An 11064-nucleotide genomic window follows, 5' to 3' on the forward strand; every position below is an offset into this window, starting at 1 on the left:
CCCCCTCTTTTTTCAACCCTCCCACTATTTCTGGGGGGCGTGGCCACCCCTGACCCAAATTGACTCCATTGTCTTACAGCTCAATGTACGTACATGAGCTCATATTAGGGGGGCTGGCCTCCCCACCCCTAAACCCCAAATCGACTCCACTTTTCTACCCCTGTGACGTCACATAACTATAAGGGAATAAAAACCACATTTCAAGCCCTCACCCCAAATTGACTCCACTATTTCTACCCTGTGACGTCACGTAACTCTCTGGGAATAAAACCATTCTTTTAACCCCTGACCCCAAATTGACTCCACCTTGCCTACCCCTGTGACGTCACGTAACTCTCTGGGAATAAAACCATTCTTTCAACCCTGACCCCAAATTGACTCCACCTTTCCTACCCCTGTGACGTCACGTAACTCTCCGGTAATAAAAACCAACATTTCAACCCCTTACCCCAAATTGACTCCACATTCTACCACTGTGACGTCACGTAACTCTCTGGGAATAAAACCATTCTTTCAACCCCGACCCCAAATTGACTCCACCTTTCCTACCCCTGTGACGTCACGTAACTCTCCGGTAATAAAAACCAACATTTCAACCCCTCACCCCAAATTGAATCCACTATTCTACCCCTGTGACGTCACATAACTCTCTGGGAATAAAACCATTATTTTCTTTCCAACCCCTGACCCCAAATTGACTCCACCTTTCCTACCCCACCTGTGACGTCACATAACTCTCAGGAATAAAAACCAACATTTCAACCCCCACCCCAAATTGACTCCACTTTTCTACCCCTGTGATGTCACGTAACTCTACGGAATAAAACTTGACCCCACCCTGACCCCAAATAGGACTCAGTTCACTGTTTTTTGCGACTCATGTCCCCTTTAATTGTTTTCAAAGTAACCGGGAACGTTTACCTCATCCTCCTCCTATAAAATCTCTAAATTTTATATATGCATATTGCGAATATACTCTCTCTCCCTCCCTCCCTCCCTCCCTCCTCCTTCCCTCCCTCCCTCCCTCTCTCTCTCTCAGCCGTTACAATCTATTTTGTTTTATATATATACACACAGCTGCTTAGATATTCAGAGTATCATGATAAAAGGATATTTGGCGACTGACTTCATCCACATGTGATATCTCCCCCACCCAATAACCATATCAGAGTCAATGTTATCTGATGATGAATCACGCACACACACACACATATGAAGAAACGAGACCTTATCGCCATATTTGCCCAGCTGACTTCACGCCAACGTGAAATTTTATTTTTCATAGAATTTGAGTCATAATCTAGGTGGCGAACACAAGGACAAAGGTACACATTTCAATTTTGTTTATTTATTATACAGAGTTTGAAAGAGGTTGAAAAATCAAATTACAGACGGAATTGTTATTTATATTTGTAACCAATCCTAAATACAGAAGAATTAATATTCCATACAAATACATACATTAGAAAAAAAACCTGTACAAAACACGAACGCGATAATAGCGCATTCGCTTTTCAAAAACAATACTTCAACGAAACATACTACGGCTACTATATATTTTCTAACCTGTTCCTTGACATCACAACCCTTAGTATATACCACAAACATCTTCTCCAGCACTTTCCCGACTGTGTATCGAAGACGACGACGTTTCATCTAACCCACAAACTTTTAAATTTAGCTAACAAGTTTTTCGCTAACTTGTGCGAAGAGGTTGATGAAGCCATGGCGAGAGTTCACGTCTTGATGTGACAAATCCTTCAAGTCATCCACGCATGACTCATTTTATCAAAATCAGTATCACGTGACTAAACAGCTCCGATATCATTATTCCTAAAATGTTAATAAGCCACCCACACACCTCCGCCATCTTGTTTTTGTTTCGCATGTCCCGCCCTACCTTCCACCCCTCCTCCTACCTCCTCCTCTTCCCCCTCCTCCTCCCTTTTAATCAGTATCACGTGACTAAACAGCTCCGATATATTATTCCTAAAATGTTAATAAGCCACCCACACACTCGCCATCTTGTTTTCGCATGTCCCGCCCTCACCTTCCCACCCCCTCTCCTCCTCCTCCTCCTCTTCCCCCTCCTCCTCCCTTTTCCCCATATTTCGCCACGTTTCGATTTGCTTTTAATGGCTATATCCTTAACATCCAATCTTTAACCCCCGCCCATTTCAATGAAGTAGCGATAATTTGAAATATTATCAACGTGGGTTTTTTTTATTCCTTGAAATTCTCGAGCTATATCTAAAATATTATAACCTGCGAGCGGATGAGTTAAATCTCCTTCTTCATTCCATTCAACCGTGTTAGAATCTTGTAAGTGCTTAACAAAAGCCGTAACGTATGACTTTGGGTTCTTTAAAAAATATCGGAATAATACCTGTTAAATCGGGATTGCTCTTTTTGCGAGTCATGTCCCCTTTAATTGTTTTCAATGTAATGGGGGCGTTTACCACTCCTCCCCTCCAGTCACTGCACCTACATTTCTATAGGAGGGGGAGGAGGAGGAGGAGGAGGGAGGTCCCGTGAGCGATATAGCGGCATAGGTGGTTTTTGGATATTAAGGAGACGTGTCCACTACTACTAAAACAGCTGCCGTATCCAACTTGCCAGTACCCTCTAGGTTATTAATATCACCATCACAAAACTCTTTTCTATCATTAACCTCTCATAGGTAATGGCAGGGATAACGTAAAACTCCTTCATTTTCAATTAAAAAGACTCCCTACCAAAACTCGCAGCAATAGGCAATAAAACCGATAGAATAGTCCCCCTTTACGACTTTCAGTATATTGCTTCTTAGATATGGACGTTGTTTTCAAGGACACAAGATGAATTTCTCGTCTACAATTTCTTCTTTTAAGGTTTGTTTTAATAACTTCTTATCTTGAGTTAGATTACCACAAAGAAAATTTCTAAAAATTTCCGAGAGAGTAGACACCAAACCACCGTTTAAGATGGGAATAACTTTACTTCTTTCACTGGGGTGATAAACCAGAGATGAATAAAAATAAAGTTTTATTTTACGTATTAAAGGTTGCTTACGGTTCATATCCGTACAATTGAGACTCATCAACCCAGGAATTGAATTGACTCGGATAACCCTTTCCAATGAACGTAATATGAGTTTTATTATCTTTCCTCCAAACCTCCTTCCCAGAATAGTGATATCATACGTTTCTGGTAGATTTGTGCGAATTAATTCTTCACGATAAAATACGCCCTTTATTTCTTCACCGCCTAAATCTTCCAAGAAGTATACGACCGGATTTTGCCTTGTATCCACTTTTCGGATTTTAAAAATTTCCAGAGTATTTTGAATTGTATATCCCCTCCTAAAAATTGCGTTGCGACCGCTCATCGGCAATACGTACACGTCTCCAACATTCAAGAGCGAAATGGCGGGAGGATTAACGAGAACAGCCTTTTATACATGCTCGAGAATTGTGACGTTCAATGTCATCTCTATCCGTTAATGCGTGAACCTCTTGCGGGGTGCGGACCAAACTTCTATGGGGGGGTATGATTATAACTCTGAACAATTGTCGCGCAAGACGTTAATGTATTTTAAGGTATTCTTATGTGTGAGATATCTATATATACGACCCTTAATAGTCCTTATGACTCTTTCAGCTATAGAGGATTTATTTTCTCTCGAATAAACGCTATATAATTTTATATTTTTTACTATCTAGATATTCCCTGACGTGTTTGTTATAATATTCCCTACCCTCATCGCTATTCAAACGTGAAATTGAAATTCCCAAAATTCGGTTAGATTCGATAACCTTCTTCAAAGCGCGACGACATAGTAACACCATCCTCTTTTCAAGGGAAACAATTTGTAGATATCTGAAAAACACGTCAATAAAGACTAGCAAATATTTAAAACCCATTATTATACGAGCTAATTTGGACAATATCAGCTAAATCGGTGCTCGCTATTACTCTCGGTTTGTGATATGATTTTTCTTCTGGGGAATTTTTTTTCGAGTGACTTTATGCAGTGTGTAAGACTTTTGCCCACGTAAGAATTCTTTAACATTTTCACGAGTAATTGGCTATTCAGATTTTTCGCTACTCTGAATAAAGAGTCCACCCCGCTGAAACTACCCACACCCGTGCATCTCCGTACAAAGTTTTTAGCAGTTTATCCGTTCTTTATCCATATTGGTAAGCTATTTGAATTCCGTTTCACCCAGAATATTAGTTCGGAGCTTGTAACAGTTCAGGTGTTGACGGAGCGAAGTCTACTAACAAATAACCGTAGCGGTTACGTGATAGGGCCTTTTTATATATGTCTGAAAAGGCTGAATTTCTTTTTGACGGCCGAATAAACTGCCGACCTAAAGTTTCAATTTGACTAAAATCACGATTTTTCATTAGAATATAATGTGAGCAATTCAAGCTTATTACTTCTACTAAACTTCTGCCGAATGAAACATATTCTGCGTTATGAATATACTGAAATAGATGAATGACGTCCCGCTGTGAAGGCGTTGGTGACAAATTTATTATCACTGGCCTCAAGGAAGCAATCATCGAGTATGAATAATAGACCTTTATTAACCCCCGTCTGCCCCTTTTCAGTGTAATCAAAGGGATTTAAAATTTCTTTGGATACTTTAAATTTGGGACCTATTGAGGGATGCGTTTCGAGGGGGTGTTCAGATACCCCGCAATATAAAATGTATTGGAAATGCGTTTCATAGAGTTCAATGATTTTGTTTTTTGACATAGGACTGACTTGCCACTGTTACTAAACCCGCGATGATTAATACGAGCGGGATTAGCGAACGGGTCTAACAACTGCCCAGGGAAGGGACCTGTCGCGGCCATGATGTTAGCGCGTTTAAGACTATAGTTGCGTACTTACGCGCTCTTTTTATATACAAGCCTTAATAATAATTAGGGTGAATGGAAGTTGACGGCAATAATATTTGTTTAATTTCCATAATGAAATACATACAGGGTTTTTCCTACAATATAAAAATAGAACGTAAAGTAAAAATGCAAAACTATAAAAAAAATAAAAAATTAAAATATATAATTCAAAAATATAAAAAACTAAGTGTGGTATAGATTATATAATAAAAATAACATTATATACAATATAAACATATTAAAATATATGAATATAAGATAAAATATATAGTTAAAAATATACAAACTATGACACCGGTCAAGGTGTGAATACGCCCCGTTTAACTGGAGGAAGAGGGTGACATTTCCCGGCGTTGGAAAGAAGGCCATTTAACGTCGAAGAGAGAGAGGAATTAACATGTATATTTTACTATTCTCTCTTCGACGTTTTGAACATCCTTTCACCCGTGGGAAATGACGTGATGGATGTAGGGTCGGAGGAATAGGAGGAGTAGGAATTCTCGAGGTGCTAGGAGCGGGAATATTTAAAATTGGAGAGATTGCCGCAACTACCGGCGCCACCACTACCCTCTCTAGATCCTCCTCCTCCTCCTCCCCCTCCCCCTCCCCCTCCCCCTCCTCCTCCGCTATACCCTCTTCCACCCCAATGTCTGGATGTCCATACGCCAACGATTTATAAGGTGTCACATAATATCTCTTGTCCTCTAAAGGACAGAGAGATACCTTTCGCTGGCTCGTATGACACATCGTGCCTCCTACTCTTTGCAAATTGTGCACACGAGATAAGTAATCTCATTCTTTCGATTACAGCTCGATACTGGTCATGTGGAATGGTCTTTTGCCGGCATCTTTGTACACCTTTCAAGTGTTACTACGACTAGTTTCCGTCAGATACGAATAAACTTTAGGTTTAACGCCGATAAATTCCCTCATGAGTTCAGCCCCCGTTTCAACCTTCACTAACCCGAGTTCCCCCTTACGTGACTCATCATACAATTCGTGAGTTTTGGGGAAATTACTCAAATCCATGTAGGGTTTGAGCACACCCGATTGAGGTTATCAGTCACCAGGGAAAAGATCAAGCTGTCAGTGTCGGTATAAAGGAGCTGAACTCGGTGTCCATACTGCTTTCGAAGAACGTCGTAATAGAACCCGATACATCATATCCTTCGCCATGTCTAGTATACTGAAACCGATATAAATCGGGGATTCAGCCATAACAGACTCTTTGCAATGGTTTACAATGTACCGTCGTTACCAGTTTTTTCCAAAGACTGTACGTGTGTTTGGACACATTCCTGAGAAGAGAGGCTTCACCGGTGGTGACGACAGTTCGGGTAGAATAATTCAATGAATTTTTAATAGTGACACCGAAAAGACCATTCATTATGATTTTGATGGTGTCCTCTTGTCCGGATCGGTCTCTTTAGCACGCCTTTCGGCATTCTCCAGAATATATTCCCTCAAATAAAAATCCTGTTTGAATTTGTACACTTTCCTTATTACATCAACTTCGAGACCGAGCCTTATCAACGTTTGTAATAACGGAAGACAGATCAAGTGATTACGCATGGGTAAATGCGTACCCGTCAACTTAACATTTTTCTTGGGTAGCTTCACCTTGAACTTATTCATTAGGTTTTTACTATAGGGCGATAGATCCTGTGAGTCACATTCATGTGATGAATGGCGAGAGGGAGATCGTCCGTCTGTAGAGCAACATCCCGTCTAACTGGTTTGGTATCGAGCAGTATAAAATAACCGTATTCACCCTGTGAATCAATGGCGGTAATATCGCTAGCGACAAAACTTTCTAATTCGACAGGGGAAAGTTCAGTTATTTCACAAGGGCATTTTGTATTTACTCATGACTGTGGGATACAAACTGGTGAAGTCAACGTATAATATGTACGATTGAGGATCACCCACCCTAAAACTGGGATTTAACTCTGGATTATTAGCTACGCATCGCCTTCGAACTAGACTACAAAAACCGCCGCGGATGTTTTTACAAATTAATTGATAGAGTTCACCATTCGAAATGAGGGGGAGACAAATTTTAGAGGAATATAGGAAAGCATCGAGTGAGAGAGAGGTAGAAGTCAGGTAACGGGCAGGGTCTAGTCCGAATTGCACCATGGCAGCCTTCCTCCAAGCTAAATAAACGTCCGCTAATAATCCCACATCCATTAACAAAATACAAAACGGGTATAATCTAGAAGATTGGTGCAATTAGCGGCGTTCCAAACCTTGACCACGTGTGCATAGCCCCCGCTGGAAAGGGTTTCTCCCGTAAGTTCCGAATCGAAACACTCTCGAGAAGGGATGCCGGGCTTTCGCAGGATATTGAAGCCCGTCACATAATCATAAGGGTAGTACTGTTTACCCGTACCCAAAACTAAATCGAGACAATCCCGAGAATACTGGGTTAACAACTGACGTGCGATTTCGAGGGAACCTTTCTGTTTGATATGACTCGAGGCGAGACTAGAAAGGGTCCCCCTAATCACGTTGTTGCTATCCACGAATCTCAGATTGCCCGATCTGGCCGAGTAAAATTTACTACCCTCGCGTTTCAGAATTTCAAAATCATGCTGAGCCCCCGCCTCTTTCAAGACCAGGGCGATGTCATATGACAAATTGTGTACGAACACTGTTAAAGTTGGCTCCTTAAATTGCATATTCAAATTACACTGTTGACACAGTGTACACACAAAGTTGTCCCGTGCCACAAATGAGCGTGATGTCGCATTTTCGTGACTCCAGCCTTGAATTCGACGTTACATCCTCCGCAATGAGTGCTCGCTTCAAACTTACGGGCGGATTCAGGACTCATATGTAAAGGATACGCACGCATTTGTTCACGCAATAACGCCCAGTCCCGGTTCATGTTCTGCAAACAATCATCAACGCATTTCTCTCCGTGACTTAGTCTATGGGTACAATATTCCCCCGTTCTACCGTCAACGATCACGTAAGCAGTAAGCGAAAGCTTTCTGTCGAGATACTATTCTCGGATCGTCTTCTCCGGTCTTCGGTTGAATATTATACGCCTCAAAATCCAGGAAAGCCATGTGCGAGATTGGCAGCAGAGCTTTAACTTTAGTAAACTGTTTAAATTGGCCGGGTTCTGGGTATTCGACAGTGGTTCGAGCAGTACAGGCCTGTGTGTGCGCCTCACGGATGGTGGAACTATTAAACAAAGTCAAACAATTGTAACACATACCACCCGCGTGCTCAATCCCCCGCCCCTGCTTGAATCCTGTCCGTGGCGGAACTTCTTCACGAATGCCAACATATCTTTAATCAATGCGACGTGGTCGTCAGTGATTAATAACAACGTGACCAAATGAGGGACTTTGGGGGTTACCACCTTTCCTCGCTAGATGTACCGTCCAATGTTTTTTCCGCTGTTTCCCCATGAATAATTCACTAATTTATACAGATATATGTTGAGGTTATTCCCCTTTTCTAATGTTTTTTGAAAGAGTCATGGGTCAACGGCATATCTGGCGAGTGTTTGATATTAAATTGTCCCCTCCCCATCCTCCTCATTAAGACACGAGGGAGGTTGTTAAACGTGTGGGAGGGTTATCTCGCAGTACAAGTACGCTTCTAACGCTGTAACGACACAGTTGTACCCGACTGAATATTGATAACCTGATCACTACCGCGGACTCCCTTGGGATACACCTGGAAGTTATTAATATTCACTAACTCACGCCGCGTGATATGAAGTTCAACCCTATCTAGCGAGGTCATACACCAACCCGAACCCTCAGTACGGTGAGTCTTTCTTCCAAGTTATTAGCTATAAACTCAATGGCCTCCTCCAGGGAGTCATAGATCGAGTCAATCGTAGTGAGGGTGGGTGGAGTACATACATAGAAAGCACCTTTTTTCATTCATGTCGCCTAGCATCCTCACGCTGGTGATAATAACGCACAAGTATAGCATAGCCGATCGAATACCTCTTTCGAGGAAGTTACTGTGCACTCTTCGCGTAATCGGGTTATGCTACTACTTAACTTCATTGCCACGTCAATGTGTGACCCTACTGCGGCCGCATAATGAATGGTACTCACTACCTTATTACCCTCCGTTCTTTCCCTCGTGAGTGAAGATCCCCTTCTGGTCCTACACCTCCACCAAACGCGCGATGCTTCATTATTATTATTACTCCCATCAAATCTTCATCTAATGGGAAGTCTTCAGCGAAGGGATCTGTAAAGATAATTTTAAATAAGCACCGGAGTGAACGTGATTATAATAATAATAATAATAATAACTGCAAAAACTGCAATAATAGTAATAATAATAATAATAATAATAATAATAATAATAATAATAATAATAATAATAATAATAATAATAATAATAATATTTTACCTGGATCGGAGGGTGGTGAGGATGATTCATCATGGCGGTTAGAGGCTTGGACATTTCTTGAATGACGTGACAATCTGTGTGATAACAAATTCATGAATAAGGTGTGACATAAACATGAACGTGGAGGTTTTATGTACAATATTATAACCCGATGCCCATTGTTAGTCATACAGTCTACATTCAACATGTGTGGCGATCACATCATATACGTGAATAGCAATGCCTGTATAGGTACATTTCCAGAAAATCGGGCGTGTAAATTTATAAGGAGGTTAGCCGTCCCTATATCATTACCGAAAGGAGTGGAATATGAAGTGGGGCTAGTAGAGTCATTCTCCCGAAATTATATTTTACGCCTATTAAACCAGGAGACGTTGATTTTACTATTCAATTTAACGCGATCTATAATGAGTCAGATGGGAAACGCATTACAGTATATTTATAAGTCCATTTCGGGTTTGTTGGGTGGTGATATGAATGTCATGACTAGAGCGTTTAATACGGAAATTATTGAACAATTATCTGAATTTTACGGAGAACATATTCGCGGAGCTATCCGCAGGGACGGTTTATTCTCATGGAACGATGACACGAAGAGAATGAGCATTCCACATATCGATGCAGGAGCAGCCAAAGTTGATATGATTGATTCAATTACGATTAAACTCAGTGCTAAAGCAGCTAATATGTTTGGTTTCAATGAAAAAGTCAGGTATTTAATATACAGTTCGGGTGCGTTGAGACCTCATCACAGTAGAAATATATTCCAGCAGGGCGTTGAATACGTTTACCTGTATTCGGGTATCGTTCAACCTACCATCTTGGGTGATAAAATGGTTAATCTCTTAGACTGCTTCACGTTAGGATGTGCATGTGGTAAAGGTCCGCATAATGCCATTTATAAACCTTTAAATACCATTGACGTATTGGATTACATTACTATCGATGTCTCAGATCAGAACGGTGAAGAAATAATGTTTACTTGAAATGGGGTTCTATCGTGCAGTCGCATATAAGACCTAGATTAAAACGCTATCGAACTTTCTTATAAATACCATACGTGACATATACCCGTCGTAGTAGTTAACGACATGGCTGGTGAACACACTATATATTTGAAGCAGTCTCGGCTGTTAGGACACGTATACCAAAAAATACACCTTCGAAATTGCCAATAGATTACCTACACCTATATTATTACCTAATGGGTGAAATATGAAGTAGGTTTAGCTTCGATCATGCCCTCCCGGGAGTTATTACGCTATATTATCAAAGATTGATTTATTCACTCTCGAATTTATTACAGAGCGTCATAAACGTGATAGGCATACATATTTGTATAGACCGAGAATAGCAATGTTAGCGGGGGATATGAAGAGACTCGTGAGAGCTCTTAATAAGGACGTGTTATGATACTTAAAAGTTTATACGGTGATAATTTTCATAAAATTATTTTAATAGTAACGGTATATTTCATTGGGATGAGATTTAAGAAGAATTACTATACCACGTATCAAGAGAGAGAAATTGAGAACGGGGGACGTTAAAAGTATATACGTCAAATTTAGCGGAAAAAGCCGCGAAATTTTATTCGGTTTTCATATTAATACCGGTTATGAAATATATGGCGGGCGTGAACTGAATGAAACCACCGTTTCCCTTGATTCTCTACCTGATAATTGTGGGTAGATATATATAGTGTATACGGATATAGTTTCAAACCGACGATTTTTGGCGGGAGACTAGTAAATATAAATTGGACTGTTTTACTTTAGCAAGTGGTAG

This window comes from Macrobrachium nipponense, chromosome 4, assembly GCF_015104395.2.
Source record: "Macrobrachium nipponense isolate FS-2020 chromosome 4, ASM1510439v2, whole genome shotgun sequence".
Taxonomy (NCBI): domain Eukaryota; kingdom Metazoa; phylum Arthropoda; class Malacostraca; order Decapoda; family Palaemonidae; genus Macrobrachium; species Macrobrachium nipponense.